Genomic DNA, 24,069 nt, shown 5'->3' with positions numbered 1-24,069 from the left:
ACACCAACAAGAAATTATCTTGCGCTTACCAATATAAGACGCATAGTAACATGTTTTTTGCCTTCTTTAGTATTTGCTGCATGTCCTCTGAAAAGAGGTGCCTAAAAGGAATTAGAACTGAATCATCCAGGCAGTTAGTGTAAGATGTTTGAGAATGGGGTGTGTCAAACTCCCCATCTTGTCCGAGTAGGACCAGTTTCTGAGGAAGCTTGTTGTAATTGCCATTGGCCAGTTCCCTAAGAAGGAAGAACTAACACTGCCTGGGTTAAAAGGAGATCACCACAATTATTTTTGAATCTTCAGAATTACCCTAAATATCAGTAGAAAAAGTGGAAATGCATAATGGAACAATCCCACCCATGGGAATGAGAAAACATCTGTTTTCAAGATTGTTTGCAAGGAGTCTTGGGCAGAATTTTCTTGAGTTGTCTGTTTTGAAATGAGGTAACAGATATAATTGAGGTGTTTCCCACAACTGGATCAATTCCTGAAAGACCCCCATTCAGTTTCCATTCATGAGGATCTGTCCTGGTCCTGTTTAGCTGGTCTGTTACTATGTTTTGTTCTGACAGAATGTAAGATGCATAAAGGGTTTATGACAGCTGAAGAGCTACCTCACAAATGATCATTGCCAGTCTGCACAAAGGGTATGATCTTGTACCACCTTGATTGGTATTGAAGTGTTGCCTGTAATCACCTGAAGAGGTCCTGGGTACCACAGATGATGAAGAGATTTTAAGGCATGGATCACAGCCAACATCTCTGACATTAATGTGCTTTAGTCTGTCTGAAGAATCCTACAGGCCTCGCAGCTTTACTCCCATTGAAACAATCCCCTAAGCAAAATCTGAGGCATCCATAGTTTCAAACTGAGCTGGAGATAAAAGAGAAAACGGGGGACCTGCATTTGGTTGTATTTATAGTCTCCGCAGTGCAGTTCCTTTTTTAAAAAGCCCAAGAAGGGAATCTGAAAATCCAGTGGATGCAAATATTGGGTCAATGTGTATTTTAGAAACCATTGAATCTTTCTCATCTGTAGCCTGACAAGATGAATCACGAGAATAATAGATGCCTTGAACCCCACAATACTGAGATACTCTCTAGCTGAAGTCTGAGACTGACTTTAGAAGCTCAGAAAAATATTCAGATAAAAATTCTCCTTCCCCTGCATCAAACGCCTTCTGCTGCAGGTTTCTATAATACATCCTAGAAGGTCAGTCCTGTGTGATGGTGTCAAGGGGGATTTCTGAATATTTGTTTGGAATCCCAGATTGGCCATAAGAGATGGAACCCATATTAATGACTCGACATCTGGGAAAAGACTCTACAGTGATAATCAAGTTGCCTAAATATGGAAAAATATGAATGCCATTCAATCTGCAGTGAGCTATGACTGGAGCTAGACACTTTTTAAACATCATTGGAGCAGTAGATAACTCAGACTATAGTGCACAAGATTGATAATGTGTCACAGAGATAGACAATCTGAGAAATTTCTTGAAGTCTTTAGATACAGAAAAGTGATGGTATACATCTTTTCGGTCAAATGTTACCATAAAGCTTTTCTAGGAGATGAGAATTCACACAGTCTGAAGGGCCAACAACTTGTATTTTCATATGTAGATTTTGGAAGGAAAGATCTAGAACTGATTTCCAGGAAGAGTCTGTTGTACCAGAAACATTCTGGAATAGAAGAAATAGAAGTCGTCGCCCATTTTTATTTAATGGCACTGGTTCTATAACTCCTAGGGTGAGTAAGCATTGAACCGGAGAAAAAAATTCTGTTTGATTTGGAGGGTATAGACAAACTCCCCTGAAAAGTAATGTTCATATCCTGTGCCAACTGTATCCCACCTGAACTACCTTTAACATCCATGAATCTCTAATGATCTGTTGTCAAACAGGAATGTGCAGAATTAGTTGTTGGGACATGTTTTGAGAGATAGGGGCAGGAGGGGAAGATTTGGGGGAAAGATGCTGGCATAGTCATTCTGAAGTTGCAGACCACCCTTTTTTTAGGAAAAGCTTTTTGTTTATCGTTGTTTCCTTCCTTTAACCTCTTTGTGTTTTCCTGCTTAGCTTGAAAAGGTAGGAATTGTTTGTTTTGTTTTTTAGATGTGAAAGAGGATCTGGGAAATTTGTGAGGGGTGAGGGTCTGAAAAATCCTGGAAACTACCCAAATTAATTTGTCTCTCTCATCAAATTGTTTGAGGACTTGAGTAGCAGATTGGCTAAATAAAACCTCCTTATCTAAAACTGAATTCAAAATTTCACATTTTACCTCATCAGAAAACTTCAGATTATGTATGAGCCATTTTTTGGTCAACTGCCCATGTGTACTTAAAGATACTACAGATTTTATTAAAAAACTGCTGGTATGGTTTAATACTACAGATTATGTAGATCTAATAGAGGGTAAATATCTTTTTGTAACTTTGGATATAATGTCACTCTTCACTGTGATTCCTAATGAATATGGCATTGATGCCATAAGGGATTTTTTGAGTAGTAAGCAGGCAATACCTTCTAGAGGTATAGAAAATATATGTTTGTTTCTTGATTTGATTTTTACTAAGAATGCATTTTTGTTTAACAGTGAACCTTATTTAGAATTGACGGGGTGGTGATGGGCACATCTGTCGCAAATACTTATGCCAACCTTGTACTCCATCAGTGGGAGAGTAAATATATATGTAGTGATATGCATGCTTTTAGCAAAAAAGTTTGCTTGTATCAGCGTTTTGTGGACAATTGTTTTATTATTTGGAAAGGCACAAGCGAAGAATTAAATAGCTATGTTGACTATTTGAATGATACAACTGAATTTTTAAGATTTAAAGCAGATTCTTCCAGGAGTAATATTGTTTTCCTGGATGTTTGCATTGTGGTAAAAGAAGGCAATATAGAGACCAGTATACATAAAAAGGAAGTACATGCTAGGAGGTATATAGATAAACACAGTATGCATGCCCCCCATGTATTCAATGGCATAATGAGGGCACAATTCGGTAGAGCTAGTAGGTTAAACACAGGGGAGCATGTATTTCTTGAACATCTGGAAGATATGAAATTAGAATTCTTGGATAGTGGGTATGAAGAAGGTCAAATTATGCAGATTAGTGAAGATGTAAAAGGTAATAGGGCCACATTGTTGAGGCCAATTTTTAGTATTAATCAACATCAGATAAGCCCTTCCAGAAGACCTGCCCCTGATAAGGATAAGGTCAGATATGTTACAACTTATAATACACAAGTGGTTAAAAAGGTCATAGAGAAAAACTGGATGATCCTGATGGCTTCACCTGAACTTAAAAATATTTTAGATGAGAAACCATCTTTTTCTTATAGAAACATGAGAAATTTTAAAAGTAAGTTATGCTACAAGGATTTTAAACTCCTATCTAAAAGACATCAAGAAATGAGAATAGGTACTTTTAGTTGTATGGGATATACTTGTTGTAGTGATATTTTTGGGAAGGATAGTGATTTTTTTATACACCCCTTGATATGCAAAAAGTATATATTTAGAGCTACAGCAAACTGTAATAGATTGAATGTGGTCTACCTGGCAATGTGTGGTCAATGCCCGTCCTTTTATGTGGGCAAGACCACAAGGAAACTTAAGGAACATATTATAGAACACAAATCAGACATTAGTAGAGTGAATGATAGAAACACATTATGTAGACATATTAACTGTACACATACTGACCATATTTTTAAGTTTAGGGTTATAGAAGTGGTGGACAAAGATATCGGGGGGGGGGTGATATAAATAATTTACTAGAGAACAAGGAATATAGCAGCTGACATTAAACCTGGCCTTAATACTGCTGTGACCATCAAACCTGTGTTGGTTAAATTACAACAAAGTAAACTTTGACTTTTATGTGATATATATACATACATATATATATATATATATATATATATATATATATATATATATATATATATAAAAGATTTTTATATATTTTTTATATGTTATAGGCAACTGTTGTTTTAAATGGCACTCGTGTGATAAGTTGGCTGTAGTCACATGATGTGATTTGCTCCTATTTAAATTGATTTAATTCATGTGCTTTGTATTCACATTGAGAAAGGGCATAGACTCGAAAGCTTTGTGTTTGTATTGTTTTAATAAAGGAGTTTCTTAACGTTCGACTTTTTTCTTCAGCCTATTGGAGTATTATTCCCGTTTTACAGCAATTACCTTGGTCTGCTGCATAGATACCATAACCAAATAGCTGTAACTGTACAGCTATGGTCCTTTTTCTGCCCGTTATATGTCACTTTATATAAAATATAGCTAAACACTGCACACACTAACAATGCAGTAAAAACTGAGCCTAGTTAACTGGTTTTACACCTTACATCACTTGCTTGTTGGAATAGTCACTGGTTCCCCCATGACCCTACAGAGGATAAAGCAGGTCTAAGAATATGATTACACAGTATATGCCATGCATCTGTCATCAGCAATGCCCCAAACGCTATTGTCACTAACAATATTATATGGATACTGTACATGTGCAATGATACATTATCCCTAGCATTATCTGTAAGTTCAGAACGTGTTTGGGAAAGATAAGATCCTTCAGGTTCTGTAACATATAACATAAGGCAGTCTTCTTGTTTTGATGCAGTCATTGATGAGTATATTGGAAGCACCACCAATGTGATGAAGCAACTCACAGGAACACCAGCTGCCATTTTATTCTAAATATATCTAAAACTAGGGGGTCATTTTTAGTATGCACAATAGCAGAGATTCCCTTAGAGGGAATGTCCTTACAAATACATATCAGAAACATAACATTTATTACAAGGCATTAAAAAATCTCCATCATAATTCTCAATAAGGCAACAAAAGGTTCTATTATCACTTTTGTAATGGTATAGATGCTGCATCAGATGTATTGCGCAAAACATAACTGGAAGACTCAGTCATACATGCATGACATACCATGCATTTTTTCACAATACAATTTAATTTGAAGTAACAGGAAGAAATAAAGTATGCTTCTCAGAAAACAGTGTTGTTTCCTTATTACACAAATGGAACCTCTACAAAAAGGAGTGTTAATAAAAAAACTGTATTTCTGGTCCACTTATGATTGCCATTAAAATTTACAGTAAAAGAAAATATGACTTTAATTAATTATTGTTTCAGATATCCATCTAAGCAGAGTTCATTTACACTGATGGCTGTGGAGGAAAAGGTCCACAATTACAAGCACAAAAAGTCCCCTTTTTAAACACGCACGGAAATAAGTACATATGCAGGACTAGACAGAGTATTATAACAATTAAAAAAAAAAAACAGGCACACATTAACAGCAATTAAGCAGCAGCTGAAGAACCTCAAATATATACAGTATTTCCCCAGTAATAACTGTCTTTCTATCCTTGGTTTGTCATGACTGGTATATAATTTAAGTGAAAACATGACCAGTAGATGAGTAGGCTCATTGTACTTGAAATGCTTGCAAACGTTCAAGACACCAACATAGACAAAGACTAGCTGTGTCAGTGTACTACACTGGCAGGCATAACTAACTTGTATACATTTAGATAATTTATTTAAATTGTGCTTTCACTACTACATATTCATATGTTACTTAATAAATACAAGCTATTTCACATGTAAGACATGCCAGGGGAATTGTGAAAGTGCCTAATGTGAGAAATAGGATCTGCTCTCACGATACAGTATTTTGCAATTCAGAGACAGGTTAGCTGTGATGAGGTAAGACCTCATTATCATCTAATTTGCATGTCTCTGAATCACAGTTACTATAGCAATGTGTAGGTCTGCATGTCATAGTAGTTAACTGCTGTAACCCCACTGTGTAGCAATAGGTATTCCCCAGTCACTCTCTCACACACACAATTACACATTCAAAAACACACACACACACACACACACACACACACACACACACACACACACACACACACACACACACACACACACACACACACACACACACACACACACACACACACACACACACACACACACACACACACACACACACACACACATCACAGTCCCCTTACCTCTCCCTGAGTTGTAAGATGACTTCTCTGCTTAATTTAGCAGAAGCATATCGTCGGCAAGCAGGAATAAATATCAAAACAGAAGTAGATAAAAATCAGGCATCAACTGAATGTGCCAAAAAACAAAAGAAATAATATAAGGTGAAGGACCAGATGAGAAGTTAAGAAATGTGGAAAAAGCATAAATATAGTTGCAAGTATAGCAAACTTGTGGGAAGAACCTCATGTTGATCAGGAACAAATGCAGGAATGGTTAAGGAGAGGTGAATTCAAACCAAGAGATAAAAGGATAATATTGGCAGCCCAAGAAAGTGGGTTACGTACACACTGGTTTACAAAGTCCATTGAACATGTGGGAGAAACAGACAAATGTAGGTTTTGTAAAACTGAATTGAAAACAGTTGCACACCTTCTTGCTGGTTGTGACATACTAATGGTAGAAGGACTGTATCCTGAAATGCATAATAATATGGCAAGACTGTTGCACTGGGGATTGTGGGAACATTATGGTACTGAAGTATCATAGATTAGTACTAGGCTAACAGCCCTTGTGGGCCATTTTAAGCCTAGCCAATTACCCAATGTAAGAATGTCTGAAAAACAGTGGAAGCATGAGCCACAAAGGATCATAGAAACCGGTGACGTTTATATTACATGAGATCACCTATTACCAACAGTTAAAAAGATAGATGCTAGAAAATCAGATATAGTGGTCCAAAAAACGAAGACAAAAGTGGCATTGATCATTGAAATTGCTACACCCAGTGACTTGTGTACAGAGAAACACAAACATCATAAAATATCAGGCTCTGCAGGCAGAAATGAGAGCAATGTGGAAGAAAGATACCCAGACAGTTCCAATATAGTAGGAGCAATGGGTCTTATAAAAAAGAATCTACAATTGTATTTAGGTATGTTACCAATACATGTAACCCCATACGAATGCAGAAGGAGTCGTTACTGGGCACATTGCGGGTGCTACGAAGAGTACTTTTGGCTGACATCAAAGATTGAAACAATACTAATTTCATGAACTTTAATTGTACTTTGACTTAGGAATGGGGTCCATTCCCATCATAGTATTAGAAACCCAAAAGATTTGAAGAAATTAAAAAGAGTGTAAGTGCTGTTAGGACACAGTAGTTTACAGAACTCTCTGGTGGTTAGTGCTTCCCCTTATACTTGGATCCCAGTACTAGTGTAAGTGCCATTAATGCGCACATGTAGTATTACTGGTATCAAGTGTTTCCCCCACCCCCAATCACCATACAAGAGTAAGTGCCATTAAGGCATAGGTGTAGTATCCCAGGTGGCTAGTGCTTCCCCCAGCCCAATCCCTAAGTGCCATTAAAGCATAAGTGTAGTATCTCTAGGGCTAGTGTTTCCTTCCACCTTCCGATCCCTTTAGTGCTGTAGGTACTGTTATGGCACTCAAATGTAGAGTAATACCTTGTGGCTAATGGTTCCTCCCAAAGTCTCTGTACTACTTTTGAATTTTTTAATTAGACATGGCCTTTCAGCCAAGTTCACTACCATGAATTGTTGGGGCCAGTCATGATCTACACATGCAAGCAATTTTCTAAATCACTTGGCACGTAGACGTCTTCCTGCAAGTGGTTCTGGGGGGGGGGGGAGAGAGAGAGAGAAAGAGAGCTCATGGCTAATGTATCTCCTTGGATTGCCTCATTAGCATATAGCACCACCACAGAGCCAGCCTAGAAGCTAAATAGTCATTAAGGAGATTTTTTTGGGGGGAGGGGGTAAAGATACAGCATAGACTGCGGTGGTGGTGCGGTGGTAGCGTTGTCGCCTCACAGTAAGACGCTGTTTAGTTCAATTCTCAGCTAGAGCGTCTTGTGTGTGGAGACATGCGTGAATGGGTGTACCTTCATTGAAGGTTGTGCGTCAGAGCTGGCAACTCGGTACGTAAAAATCTACTGCTAATCATTAGTGGACCAGAGTTCCGCTGTGGCGACCCCTAACCGGGAAAAAGCCAAAAGACACAAACATCTTACAAAGTTTGAACCTGACACGTGAGATAATTATGGCTTTGCAAAAAAAAAAGTGTTGGAGCAAGATGTATTCTGCAAAAGGGGTTATGAACAAGGATATAGTTTTAATATGCTTAAAAACTATTAATAGAAGCACATACACTGAAATGCGATGTAAATAAGCTAATTACATCACATGTAAATGCAATTCAGAATGGTATAAGAACCGTGATCTTACATACAAATAATCAGTAGCTTATTAAGTCAAAAGTATTTATAGTTACAGTTATGTGATATGCTCAGATTTGAAAAAAAAATGCTAGTAGTTGTATATGGATATGATAAATTAAATTATTTGGGACAAAGTACAAGTAGAAACAGACTATAAACTACTGCAAGGTACATTCAGAAAGTCTTTTTCAGAGCACCTCTGAGATGAAAGAAGATGTTACTTAATCTATTGATGTATGACCTGAAAGTGAAATAGAGACCTGGCACGTAACTATAGCACAGTTACCAGAGCAGAATGAATAACTAGAAGAAATACTACAGATCTGTTAGGTGCTAAAACAGTTATCAATGCCAGAAAGTGAAAGAGTTCAAGAAGTGAACTGACAGTGACTTAAAAATGCAGTCACTGATAGAGGTGACAGTGACAGGATGGCCAAAATTATTGTTCAGAAAGGAAATCCTTACTTTTCCTTCAGGGAGGGAATAGTTTGTATCCATGTTTTAATATTCATAGCTGAAGAAATTACTGCACCTAACCATCTAGTAGACAAGATGGCTGATAGAATATGAATAATATCTTGAAAAATAGTAATGCACAAATATGAATCAGATCTTGAAATAGTAAAGCACAAAGAATGAACAGTAGCTATTATGTTTTTGGCCTTAGATACAGGAAGCTATGCAGAACTTTAATGTATGCAATATGCATCATAACAACAGTCCTCAAAAACAGGGGCTACCTTACAGAAAAACAAGCAGACCATGGTTGTCAAGTGGTCACTCATATTTTTTTATTTTAAAGAAGTAATGTATGTAATTTGTATATATTTAACATTCCAAATGCCTGAAGTGATGAGATTAACAGATACTAAAAACAGCAATCTGGTAAGTGCAGGTATACCTAATGTTCTTGTGTCAGTCAATTGGCCATAATTCAAAAATATGGAATTTAAAAGATTTGAACAAGAGTGGAAGTTCAAACATGTGACTAAAAGCTCAAGATACCCCATATTTGATTAGAGAGTGACAGTAAAGACCTCATAGGGGCTGGACACACATTCAAGTTATATGAAGCTTTACAGAGCATCCTTAGTAAATGTTATACAGGAAATTATTATTCTGGCAGGATTGCTGATAAACTGCAAGTTGTAGGATGTTAGCTGGAAATCAGGCCCTTGTGTACAGATCAGCGAGTGAAATCAAATTTCACTCATAATGAGGCCAGTGTTTTAATGGCTCAGTTGAATTCGTGCCTGGCAGAGGAAGAAGTTTTCTGTTTTTAAAATCTGAGAAAAACTGTGCCACCATCTCAGCTTTAGAGAAGGAAAATGACTTATGAGTGGAAAAACAGGTTGAGCAGCACAGCTTGCTGACCACACAAAGTAGTTGGGTAGTTTGTCACATCAGACTAGAACTCTCTTATGGCAAAAAGATTTGTGCTTTTTATTAGAAATGTGTTACTGTTATCAACTGTATTCATTTTTCTAACCAGTTATAACACTTTTAACTTTTATTTCTTTTAAAAGTTGTGGGGGGAGGCATAAATTTAAACAATGTCTCAAACTGACCCATTAAGACACAGCATGCACAGAGTGAGGCAGGATGACTGCATGCCCCTGTGATTACCCTGTTGTAGATACTACAGCCTGTCAAGATCAGCTGTACGCAAAGGAATGGCACTGTCAACTGCTACACTAATTTCTCTATTTGCTGAGCTCAGTATCAGGTAGCACAAAAGGGGAAATTTCAGACTAAAATTGACAAGGTAATGGTCAGATCATAAGGCTGAGTCCATAACCATCTCACTAAAAAATAAAATCCAGCAAGTGATCTTTATGGAGGGTTGGTGATGTGCAAGAGATCAGAATATTCTTATTCCTGGCTTGTTATTTACTGATTTCACTTTAGTGTAAAGCACAATATACAGGACCAGTTGAGCAGAAGCCTCTGGTGTCATCTTGCAATGACAGGCAATAACCCTGGGTAATGGAAAATGGCAAGGAGAACCACAGTCTCTAAAATACTTCACCCCAAGATAGTAACAAGTAATCCAACATGGTATAAACATCCCACTAACAGATCTCTGTCCTTTTTCTGTGGGTGCTGATATTCTATTTAGAACTGAAATACAGGATAAAATGAGTATGGCACAAACGAGATGTAAAAGAGAAGGATATCTTGCCAATAAATTATACTTGTCATAATTAAAAAGAGGTTAAAATAATGTGTTGGTATGAGAGTTGGATGCTAAAAGGTTATTGAATTAATTAAAACAAACTGATAAAATATATTAAGCCAAATGAAGGCAATTAAGAGTTATTGTAAACCACTTAAAATAGCTGTAAAACCAAAAAAATGGTCATTGTAAGCAATAATAAATTGATGCTGATGACCTGCTAGATACAATCAGTAAAATAAAAGCAGCATTTGTAACCAGGTAAACCCAATTGGCACACAATACCTTTGTGATGATATGGGCTAGTGCCAGCATAGCTAGCTGGACTTTTGTAAAGAATGATATCCTTTGAATATGTTACAAATGTATTAGAACTGTACGTATTTATGTTAGCAAAGGACCCTGGAAGAGCAGAGGTTAACCAGCTAGCTTACTTTAAGAAAAATAAGGGAAAAGTAAATGATCTGTTAAACTATTAAAATGGCATCCCACAGAGATGAATAGGATTGGAGATGGTAGGTCTGAAAGAAGCTATTGTTTATTAGCTTCAGTAAAAAGAGGGGAAGTACAGTAATTGTTTCATGACTCCAGGGCACTGCCATAAGCATTTAGTTGTGGATTGTAGCCGTCTGTGCCAAATACATTTGTTCCACTGTATTTGGCATTCATTAGACCTATCACTGGGTACAATGTCCCCTTTGGTATGTACCTAACCAGGCATATCCAATAATTGGAACATCCACAGAGGTTCCTCACTAAAAGAATACAGGGCGTAAGTAATATGTCCTATGCAGACTGCCTCAAGGCCCTATCCCTGTATTCTGTCTCATACAGGCTTTTGAGGGGAGATCTATGCCTGGCATACAGGGCATTGTCCGACCCCACTCTGTTGGGCATCCTGCATATCCACAAAACAAACAGTACCAGAATTACCCATTCTAAAGACTTAAACTTTGCCTGTGATATAAATAGGACCTGCTGGAGAGATAGGTATGTATCTCAGGGACTACCCCATCTATGGAACAGGCTCCCCATCCATGTGAAGCAGAGTTCCTCCCTAATCCAATTCAAGTGCAACTTGGACAATTGGATGGGAAACCAGAAACTCATCCTTGGTTTGGCACCTATTTCTCTGATGCAAACAGGTAATCTGTAAATGGATCATCTCCCAGGCCCATGCTTACACTTATCAAGGGTATCAGAACTTGTCAGAGATTTGGGATGTATGGCTAGGCTTAAAAAGGCCCTTGTGGTTGTTAGCCTAGTAAACACCTATGAACCTATGAGCCTATTCCTGTCTCAGCTTCAAAGGGGGATGTTGTGAGAACCTAGAGTCAGGTGACCAGATGAGGTCATTCTGCCAGTCATCTTGGAAATTATGTTTTAGATATTACAGTTAGAAATCTCTCACTAATGAATGTTCTGTCTTGGGCTTGACAACAAGAAGGACCATTCACCACAGCATCTGCCTTGCTCTTTTAAGTAAGTAGGGAATAGTAATTCTCCTAGATACAGTCAGGAAAATATAGTGAAGCTTAGTTTAGATATTATTTTTCTTTATTTGTCTGTCTAGCCATCAGTGTTAGTTTCAATATTTCCTGTGATTTGAGCTCTGTCATTTACTGTAAATATATATTCAGTATTTTCATGCTCTTTTATTATTTACTGGGGATGCACAAGCCAGTGCATTTCTTTGTGCCGGTCCCAAGCCCAGATAAATGGGGAGGGTTGCATCAGGAAGGGCATCCGACGTAAAACTTTGCCAAATCTTTTCATGCAGTCACCAGTTAATATTTCCATACCGGATCGGTCGAGGCCCGGGTTAACAACGACCACCACCAGTACTGTTAGCCAACAGGGTGCTGGCGGAAATTGGGCTACTGTTGGCCGAAGGAGGAGAAGAGGTGGAAGGCATGGCTGAAGGCAGGAAGAGAGGAGAAAGGCTAGGACTGTGGTAGTGAGGGTCGGAACTTTGAATGTTGGCAGTATGACTGGTATAGGGAGAGAGCTAGCTGATATGATGGACAGAAGGAAGGTTGGTATATTGTGTGTGCAAGAGACCAGATGGAAGGAGAGTAAGGCTAGGTGTATTGGAGGTGGGTTCAAATTGTTTTATCATGGTGTGGATGGGAGGAGAAATGGCGTAGGAGTTATTCTGAAGGAACAGTATGCAAAGAGTGTTTTGGAGGTGAAAAGGGTGTCGGATAGAGTGATGTTTATGAAGCTGGAAATTGATGGTGTAATGATTAATGTTGTTAGTGCATATGCTCCACAAGTTGAGTGTGCAATGGATGAGAATGAAAAATTTTGGAGTGAATTGGATGAAGTGGTGATGACTGTACCCAAGGGTGAGAGAGTGTTGATTGGAGCAGATTTAAATGGGCATGTTGGTGAAGGGAACAGTGGGGATGAGGAAGTGATGGGTAGGTATGGTGTTAAACAAAGGAATGCAGAAGGTCAGATGGTAGTGGATTTTGCGAAAAGGATGGATATGGCTGTGGTGAATATGTATTTTAACAAGAGGGAGGAGCATAGGGTGACAGACAAGAGTGCAGTAAGATGCACACAGGTGGATTATATCTTATGTAGGAGGGCCAGTTTGAAGGAGATTGGTGACTGTAAAGTGGTGGCTGGAGAAAGTGTAGTTAGGCAGCATAGGATGGTGGTTTGTAGGATTATGTTGGTGATCAAAAAGAGGAGGAGGAGTGTGAGGGCAGCACCAAGGATCAAATGGTGGAAATTGAAAAAGGGTAATTGTGAGGTGGAGTTCAGGGATGAGTTAAGGCAGGCACTGGGGGGCAGTGAAGAGTTACCAAATAGCTGGGTAACTACAGCAGAGCTAGTAATAGAGACGGCTAGAAAGGTGCTTGGTATCACATCAGGACAGAGGAAGGACGACAAGGAGACATGGTGTGGAATGAGGAAGTACAGAAGAATATACAGGCAAAGAGGTTTGCAAAGAAGAAGTGGGATTGTCAGAGAGATGAAGAAAGTAGACAGGAGTATAAGGAGATGAGGTGCATGGCAAAGAGAGAGGTGGCGAAGGCTAAGGATAAGGATAAGGCATATGAAGAGTTGTATGAAAGGTTGGACACTAAGGAGGGAGAAAAGGACCTGTACCAATTGGCTAGACAGAGGGACCGAGCTAGGAAAGATGTGCATCAGGTAAAGGTGATAAAGGATAATGACGGAAACATACTCACAAGCGAGGAGAGTGTGTTGAGGAGATGGAAAGAGTACTTTGAGGGGTTGATGAATGAAGAGAATGAGAGGGAGAGAAGGTTGGATGATGTAGGGATAGTGAATCATGAAGTACAATGGATTAGCAAGGAGGAAGTAAGGATAGCTATGAAAAGAATAAAGAATGGAAAGGCTGTTGGCCCAGATGACATACCTGTGGAAGCATGGAGGTGTTTAGGTGAAATGGCAGTGGAGTTTTTAACCAGATTGTTTAATGAAATCTTGGAAAGTGAGAGGATGCCTGAGGAATGGAGAAAAAGTGTTTTGGTACAGATTTTTAAGAATAAGGGTGATGTGCAGAGCTGTAGTAACTACAGAGGGATTAAACTGATCAGTCACAGCATGAAGTTATGGGAAAGAGTAGTGGAAGCTAGTTTAAGAAGGGATGTTATGATTAGTGAACAGCAGTATGGTTTCATGCTGGGAAAGAGCACTACAGATGCAATGTTTGCTCTGAGAGTGTTGATGGAGAAGTACAGAGAATGTCAGAAGGAGTTGCATTGTGTTTTTGTAGATGTGGAAAAAGCATATGACAGGGTGCCTAGAGAGGAGTTGTGGTACTGTATGAGGAAGTCAGGAGTGTCAGAGATGTATGTAAGAGTGGTGCAGGATATGTACGAGGGTAGTGTGACAGCGGTGAGATCTGCGGTGGGAGTGATGGATGCGTTTAAGGTGGAGGTGGGGTTACATCAAGGATCAGCTCTGAGCCCTTTCTTATTTGCAATGGTGATGGACAGGTTGACAGACGAGATCAGACAGGAGTCCCCATGGACTATGATGTTTGCAGATGACATTGTGATCTGTAGTGAGAGTAGGGAACAGGTGGAGGAGACTCTGGAGAGGTGGAGATATGCTCTAGAGAGAAGAGGAATGAAGGTCAGCAGGACTAAGACAGAATATATGTGTGTGAATGAGAGGGAGGATAAAGGAATGGTGAGGATGCAAGGAGTAGAGGTGGCGAAGGTGGATGAGTTTAAATACTTGGGGTCAATAGTTCAGAGTAACGGTGAGTGTGGAAGAGAGGTGAAGAAGAGAGTACAGGCAGGATGGAGTGGGTGGAGAAGAGTGTCAGGAGTGATTTGTGACAGACAAGTACCTGTAAGAGTGAAAGGGAAGGTCTACAAAAGGGTAGTGAGACCAGCTATGTTATATGGGTTGGAGATGGTGGCATTGACAAAAAGGCAGGAGTTTGAGCTGGATGTGGCAGAGTTAAAGATGTTAAGATTTGCACTGGGTGTGACGAGGGTGGACAGGATTAGGAATAAGAATATTAGAGAGTCAGCCCAGGTTGGAAGGTTTGGAGACAAAGCCAGAGAGGCAAGATTACGTTGGTTTTGACATGTGCTGAGAAGGGATGCAGAGTATATTGGGAAAAAGATGCTAAGGCTGAAGCTACCAGGTAACAGGAAAAGAGGAAGGCCTAAGATAAGGTTTATGGATGTGGTGAGAGAGGACATGCAGGTGGTTGGTGTGACAGAGCAAAATGCAGAGGACAGGAAGAAATGGAAACAGGTGATCCGCTGTGGCGACCCCTAACGGGAACAGCCGAAAGAAGATGATGATTAAATATATGTAAAACTTTTATTGTGGCTTGTCCTTTTAGAAAGTACTTAACCTTTGTGAGTGCTTATATTTGTTTGGTGACACTGTGTGGACCACTCCTGAAAGCCTAGCTGTCTTGGTCAACTACTACCATTTGTATTAGCATTAATATTACACAGTATAACTGGACACTCTTTGTTAAGGGCCTTAGAGTAGCTGATTGTGGATTGTCTGGTGGCAGTGATAACTACCTTATACTCTAGGCAGAAGGGGGCACAGCAGATAAATCTGTGCACAGCTGCAGCACAGACCAGCAACCTGAAGGATAACCAGTCTGACATTGGGGATGGGCAGCTCTCAGAAACAGGACAGCTCACCTTTTCCTCAGAGGACTTAAAAATCCACCTGGAGTTAAAGAGACTTGAAGTGGAGGCCAAACATTTGGAATTAGAATGATCAGACAGAATGAGGCATTTGGAGGCTAAAGAAAATGAGAGACTGTGGCAGGCAAAACAGATGGAATTAGAGTCAGCAAAGAAAATGTGACATTTGGAGGCCAAAGAAAATGAGAAACAGAGGCAACATGAAAAGGAAATACTGGCCCTTTGCTATGGTCATGGAGGTAACGGGGAAGGGAGTAATTGAACCTCAGAAGCAACAAAGGAATGTAAATTTATTCCTTAATTTACAAATGATATTTATTTTCATAGTTTTTTTATATATTTGAAAGTGTATGTAAACAGTATAATGTTGGCCAAGGGCTCTGGGTACAGTTCCTGACCCCCTTACTCCATGGTAAAGCTGTAACTGCTATTTCTAAATTGTCTAATATTAATAGTTTAAACTATGATAACAGTTAAAAAATGTTTATTAGAATGTTTTAAGTTAATGCCTGAAGCTTACAGAAAAAAGTTTTGTGAACATAGATGCAAGGCAGATGAAAGTGTGTGTGATTATATTGCTGAGTTAAATAATTCACTCCAATGGAGCTCAGGAAGTTTGCACTGTAGCTTCCAATGGGTGGAGCCTAAGAATCAAATTATGTCCTCACATTTCAAACAAATGTTCATACCCCTGGAACCATAGGGATTATGAAAGAGATATAAATGGAAAACTCCAGCTCAAACTGTTTTTATAGTGGTAGTATTCTTTAGGTTCTAGGTGTTAAACCAAATTTTATAAGTCACAGTAAACATAGTAACTATTACATTTGTAATATTTTGTAAACGACTTACAGTATCTCAGTAACCATTCAGGTTACACACATAACTGTCAGCAGCATTTTATTCATCTGGCTGAGAGCTTTCATATGCTGCTAAGGAGTTCTGTTGGTGTTACTTGGTTGTTGAGATATTTAGAAAACTGTGAAAATTATATCTATATAACTTAATATCATAAACACAATTGATATCTATTTACCTGCACTAGACAGAGGTCAAATATTAATGCAGTTGAGTTTGCTATTGTGCAAGCTTTAAGATGAAATCTTTTAAAAATGTGTACATAGCATGGTGTTGGAATTATTGATGCAAATATGAACAAGCAATATTTGATGTCTAGAAGCATCAGTAGGCGTTAATTGCATGTGCACCTGTTGGTGTCACTCAAATGTAATAAGTTAAATACTTATTTTCATAGAGAGTGAGTGGGTGTCAGGTCACCACTTTTGAAAGGCTGGCAGACCTTTTGATGAGGGAACAAGCCCTTAGCACTTTGCCTGAGGGCATGAGAATCTGGTTGGAAGACTGAGAATGCAACTCTGCAGAAGAGTTAGGGAAAAGGGGGGGATCTCTACTTAGCAAGCAGGGCAGCACTGCACAGGAAAGCTATACCCAGTTCTGCAAATGGATATAAGGGAACCCATGATGGGCAGCCTAAACTGCCCCAGCAGAGTTCACCAGTAACACAGGAAGCCACTAGTTCGGGTACTCAGCCAGGATCACGGGTTAAATGTTTTAAATGTAACCAGTGGGGCCATGTAGCATATAGATGTCCATGGAAGCAAGATGGGGAAGAAAAGGTGGGGGATCCAGCAAGTGGGAATAAGAGAATGCCAGTGGTAAGTTGTCTAGAGATAGCAGGGGTATCAAATTACCACCAGAGTTTGTATCCTATCTTGGTGGATGGAAAACTGGCCACTGCCAAAAGAGAGACAGCCTCTGATATAACCATTCTGAAGTCTGCAATGGTTAAAGAGTACTTACTTGGGCAGTTCACTCCAGTCAGATCTTTAGGAGGGATCCCATTCCAAATGCCTTCAGCCAGGATTCACCTTGACTGGGAGGGTGGAATAGGAAACAAGCAAGTAGGTGTGTTTGAGGATATCCCTGCAGATGTTTTTATAGTGGATGATTTTGATAATGTAGTACCTTGTGTGCATGCAGTGACACACAGTCAAGCTTGGGAACAGGCAGGTGGGTCTGGTAGCCTGGGGGAGACCCAGATAGACTGCACCCCTGAAGCCAGGACTGGTGATGTGGCTAATACAGGGAGGGAGCTACCCTGTAGCAGTGTGCCTGAAGATGAGCCACAGCTGTTGGTAGGTACTAAGTGGTAGTTCCCAGGCTGACAGTGAGGCACTTCTGTCAGACGATACCAGACTTCCTGTGGAAGGGGAGCTGGGAAAAGTCACAAAGATAGAGTTGAGACAGGCTCAGCTCTCAGACCCTACATTACAAGGCTTGAGGGAGGTAGCTAGGGAGGCACCTGATTCTCAAGGAAAAGAGGAGTCTGTATACTGAAACAAAGGGTTACTGTATAGAGAGTGGACCCCTGAGGGAGGTCTAGAGGGTGAGGTAATACAGCAGTTGATAGTGGCTAGAGCCTACCGTCCTGCACTTCTAGCCATAGACCATGACATTTCTTTTGCAGGTCATATGGGCATAAGGAATACAAAGAGATGTATAATGCAAAACTTTTATTGGCCTGGCATTGCAAGGGGTGTAATAGGGTACTGCAGGACCTGTGAGCAGTGCCAAAAAGTAGGCAAGGCAGGAAACAAGGTCAAAGCTCCTTTGATACCTTTGACTGTGATTGAGGAACCATTTCAGAGGGTAGTTATGATTACTGTAGGGCCTCTGATTACCCCACGTTCTACAGGGAAGAAGTATATCCTAGTGATAGTAGATTATGCTACTAGATACCCTGACGTGGTGGCTCTGTCATCCATTAAGGCAGAGAAGGTGGCAAATGCTTTGCTAGATTTTTAGCTGGGTAGGCTTCCCAAAAGAAATGTTGACTGACAGAGGTGCCAATTTCATGTCAGACCCGCTGACCTGTCTGTGGAAGCACTGTGGGGTGAAGCACCTAAAGACCACCCCCTACAATCCCCAGACTAATGGTCTTGTGGAGATGTTAAACTCTACACTTCAGACAATGATATGGGCATTATAAGAGCAGTTTAAGAGAGAGTGGGACAAATATTTGCCCCATCTGTTGTTTGCATACAGGGAGGTACCCCAGGAATCTGGAGGTTTTTCACCCTTCGAGTTGCTGTATGGGCATAGGGTGAGGAGGCCTTTAAATTTGATTTGTGATGAGTAGGAGGGTGAGTGTGAATCCCATAAGGAATCTGTTCTGGCATATGTCCTAAACCTCAGGAAAAGGCTTAGGGAGCCCATAGGCTTGGCCCATGAGAACCTGGCAGGAACCCAACAGCAGAAAAAAGTCTGGTATGACAGAAATGCTCAAGCCAGAGAGTATGTTGTGGGACAGCAGGTGATGGTGCTCATTCCTATCAGACATAATAAGCTGCAGGAAGCTTGGGGGGGCGGCCCGTCAAAGTGGTAAGGAAGGTCAGTGATGTTAACTACATGGTAGAACTGCTAGGCAGGAGGCAGGAGCACAAATTGTACCATGTTAACATGATGAAGCCTTACCATGACAGGGAGGCCCTTGTGCTGAGTGTTTGCAGTGGATGGCAGGAGGAGTCTGGGGGGATCTTGTGAGTGATCTTCTCAGCGAGGATCAGACTGACACCTCAGTGGAAGGGGTAGCAATGTCCCAGTGGCTATCCCCTACCCAGGTTCAAGAAATCCAAGCAGTGTTACAGGAGTTTGGGGACATGTTCACTGGGAAACCAGGGTGCAGCCACCTGGTGCAGCACCATGTGGATACATGGCCCCAAAGTCCTATCAAGCAGGTCCCCTACAGAGTGCCTGAGTGAGTCAAGCACACTCTGAGGGAGGAGATACAGGAGATGTTGGGACTGGGCATAATCCTGGATTCCTGCAGTCCCTGGGCCTCCTCAGTGGTGCTGGTACCAAAGAAGGATGGCAGCATCAAGTTCTGTGTGAACTACAAAAGAATAAATAGTCACACAGTGTCATATGCTTACCTCATGCTTAGGACAGATGAAGCCTTAGAGAAGCTGGTTGGAGTTAAGTATCTGGCCATAATGGATCTGAACAAGGGCTATTGGCAGGTGCCCTTGACTGCCAATGCTAAAGATAGGTCAGGCTTTGTGACTCCTTTCAGCTTGTATGAGATCACGAAAATGCCCTTTGGAATGAAAAATGCCCCGGCAACTTTCCAGGTGCTGGTAGATCATATCCCAACAGGAGCAGGAGATTATGCCCTTGCTTACCTGGATGATGATGCCATGTACAGCCATTCCTGGCAAGAGCACCTTCAGCATGTCAGGGAGGTGCTGGGCAGACTGCAAAGGGGAGGTTTGCCCATTAAGCCCAGTAAGTGTTAGGTAGGTATGACAGAGGTCTCCTACCTGATACATAGAGTGGAGAGTGGTAAGATCAGGCCAGAACCTGCCAAAGTGGAAGCCATTCAGGCATGGCCTGCCCTTACCACCAAAAAGCACATGAGGGCATGCTTAGGGACAGTGGATACTATAGAAAGTTTGTCCCCAATTACAGTACAATACCTGCTCCCCTTACAGACCTGACAAGGAAAAACAGGACAGATAAGGTAGTGTGGGCCCCAGCATGTGAACAGGCATTCCAGAAGCTAAAAGAAGCTTTGGGAGGACTCCCATGTTAACCAGTCCAGATTACAGCAAAGAATTTGTTGTGCAGGTGGATGCTTTAAACCATGGGGTGGGAGCTGTACTTAGCCAGGTTTTCTCAGAAGGAGAAGAGCACCCAGTTGTATATCTCAGCCGTAGACTCCAACCCTGAGAGGAACACCATGTAGCTGTTGAAAAAGAATGTCTAGCCATAGTATGGGCACTGCAGAAACTTCAGCCTTATCTGTATGGAAGGAAATTCACTGTAGTTACAGACCACAATCCCTTCACATGGCTACATAGAGCCAGCCAGCAAAATGCCAACTTATTAAGATGGAGATTAGGATGGCAGGCATATGACATGACAGCATAACACTGCAGTGGAGTCAGCAATGCCAATGATAAACCACATTTCTCAAAGGTCAATTGAAAAACTAGCTTGAGTCTTTGGGGGGATAAATGTGATGATATGGGCTAGTGCTAGCATAGTTAACCTTAGTTTTGTAAATAATGATATCCTTTGAATATCAAATTAATGTACACAAGATGCTTGTGTTACAAATGTATTAGAACTGTATTGCATTTGAATATCAAACTGATTTGTACAGATGCTTATGTTACAAATGTATTAGAACTGTATGTATATATGTTAGCAAATAACCCTGGAAGAGCAGAGGTTAACCAGCTAGCTTACTTTAAGAAAAATAAGGGAAATGTAAATGAGCTGTTAAACCATTAAAATGGTATCCCACAGAGATGAATAGGACCAGAGATGGTAGGTTTGGAAGAAGCCATTGTTTATTAGCCTCAGTAAAAGTACTGTAATTGTTTCATGGCTCCAGGGCACTGCCATAAACATTTAGATGTGGATTGTAGCTTTCTATGCTAAATTCCTGTCTCAGCTTCAAAGGGGGATACTGGAAGAACCTAGAGTCAGGTGACCAGACGAGGTCATTCTTCCAGCTATCTTGAAAATTATGTTTTAGATATTACAGCGGGAAATCTCTCAATATTAAGTATTCTGCCTTGGGCCTGACAATAAGAAGGACCATTCACCACAGCATCTACCTTGCTATATTAAGTAAGCAGGGAATAGTAATTCTCCTAGATTCAGTCAGGAAAACATAGTGAAGCTTAGTTTAGATGTTATTTTTCTTTGTTTGAGTCTGTCCATCAATGTTATTTTTAATATTTCTTGTGACTTGAATTCTTGGTTTACCGTAAATATATATTCAGTGCTTTCATGTTCTTTTATTATTTATTATTAACTATATTTAAAACTTTTATTTTGGCTGGCCCTTTTAGAAAGTACTTAACCTTTGAGAGTGCTTACATATGTGGGCCACTCCTGAAGGCCCAGTTGTCTTGGTCAACTACTGCCATTTGTATTAGTATCAATATTACACAGTATAATTGGACACTTTTTGTTAAGGGCCTTAGAGTAGTTGCTTGTGGAGTGTCAGGTGGCAGTGATAACTACCTTATACTCTGGGCAGAAGGGGGCAATCTGTACCAGCCTTTCCCAGGTGTGTGAGTGTAAAAAAATAAATCTAAGAGTCTGTGTGTCAGCTACTTGGGGCAGGGACACAAAACATTGGTTTCACAGAGAGGGTGCTGGAAGACTTGGCTTGGACACCTGGCTGAGGACCTAACCCTACAGCTTTACCAGTGGGGAGTCTTATAAGTGACATGGAGAGAGGCAGATATAGAGAAATTCAAACCCCTGGGCTGTGTGTGTTCCCTATGTGCTTTTAAGAGAAATTGTACTTGGTGCAGAGAGCTGCGTCTGGAAATACTGAATTTATCCATTTGTATTCCAAGTGAATCATGCTGTCCATTGTCAGTAGTGAGGATTCAGGCTCCTTGATTAATGGACCTGGTAGGGGTCATCACAACCTTATCATAAGTGACTGGTAAATGTGTGCTGTAGGATTCAAACCCAAGAATGCTGCATGGTCTAGGTCTACCAGCACATAGTCTCAAACCTCTGTACCACAGTCTGAGATAAAAATAAAAATACTGCTTTCCTTTGTAGTTCTAGTAATGTGGACAAGAGTTATTTTGAAGCTTTTGAATACTCAGATCTGTAGGAGGAGAAGCAGCTGTAGAATTTAACAGCAAATTTTCAAATAGAGAGACCAATAAATATTAAATGGAATGTTTCTGAATGGAAGCCATGATACAGTTGGCAGATGTAGTTCAGTGATAAGATCTGTGTCTCACAGCTGCGGTGTCTGGGGTTCAGTTTTGTCTTCTGGTTACAATCTGTGTGCATTTTCTCCAAATGTTCCAGTTTTCCGCCACCTCCCAAAAAGTTAGTTAAATCCATTGTTTTATTTTTCACTGTGCAAGTACTTACTTCATCTATACTTAAGCTAATAAAGTTCATTGCTGAATTTTATATATTTCAAGCCAAGAGTTTTTTTTACTCAAATACAATAGCTTGTAGCTAGTGATTTACTAAATAACATATAATGCCAATCTATGATCTTGGTAACTTATTAACAGAAGGTACCTGCCTTATAAGGCTAACTGCTTAGGCTATATAGCTACTGAGTAATTATATTATAGTGTGGCTTATTTTAAGAATGGACAATAATTGTTTTTTTTTTTTTGGTATGTTACATTGGTCTAGTTGGCAGTGAGTTACTATAAAGACAAGAAATGGGGCACTGGCACTAAAAACTATAATTAGCCCCTCTTGGGGAATGTGTGTTGTGTGTGTGTGTGTGTATTATATTCACCGAGTTTCAAGATAGCATTAGAAGACACCAGGCTGAGAACAAGGTAGGGAAAATCCTAAAAGAGTCAATGCTTATAAATTTGTTCTGCAGTTGCTCAGTGTAAAGCCTATTTGTGTGTGGCAATTGCTGTTCATAACCTAAAGTTTGCATTTGCCATATGCTGTTAAGGCCAATTATCTCTTGCCTACTATTTGATAGTCAGCAGTGTGGATTGTGACTCCATAGCCCCTGACTTTCACATGGATTGTGAGTCCATAGCCCCTGGCCATCACATATTAATTTGTACAACTAGTGCAGATTTAAAGGCCATACAGTAAAATATCAATAGGTGGCACTGGTTAGGTTTATATGACCATACCATCACAGCTCATACAAGGTTTCTGTATAGAAGTCAAAGCAGCATGCCCCCCCACACAAAGCTGATGTCAAATGGCCAGTGGATTTTAACTGGGGCCTTGTCAGTCCATTTGCCTGTTTGTGTGTGTGTGTGTGTGTAGGTAGGTATAGACACACCTATTGTTCTTGTTCAGACTCAAATAGTCAGTGAATAAATACATTATATAGCAATATTGTGATGAATGTGATCATTTCAGTATATGTTTCACAGGCTATAAGCATTACTGTAGGAATAAAAAATGTTGTTTTTTTTATCACCTGTACCACTTGCATTAGCTATGAAAACTTTAACAAATTTGATTAGATGTAATAGCATTCAGGAGATGTATTAATCAAAAATATAATACATTGCTGATAATGCTTTATTAACCCTAGAACTCTTCCATGAAACATTGTAGATCATGCCTTAATTTAAAAAAAAATATGCAAACTTTAAATTTAATGAATATAAAACAAATAGTTTTAATAAATTATAATGTAAGTCAATAAGTAATCGATAAACATAAACCTAAATGGAAATGTAAAGAAATTAAATATCTAGATATTACAGTGTATAATGTTAATATAATTCATGATAACTATATTATTAAATAGTTAAAAGACATATTCTGGGATTCAATAATGCCTACACTAAGTGTACACTATTCTGAGTGAACAGACAAAGGTGTAACTCAAACCTTCTTCCTCCTAAATTTAGTTTTCCTGCTGATTTTTTTGCAGCTTCAA

The sequence above is a fragment of the Protopterus annectens genome, chromosome 3.part1 (assembly GCF_019279795.1).
Source record: "Protopterus annectens isolate FY-2018-M chromosome 3.part1, PAN1.0, whole genome shotgun sequence".
Classification (NCBI taxonomy): domain Eukaryota; kingdom Metazoa; phylum Chordata; order Ceratodontiformes; family Protopteridae; genus Protopterus; species Protopterus annectens.
This window is presented reverse-complemented; position numbering follows the sequence as displayed.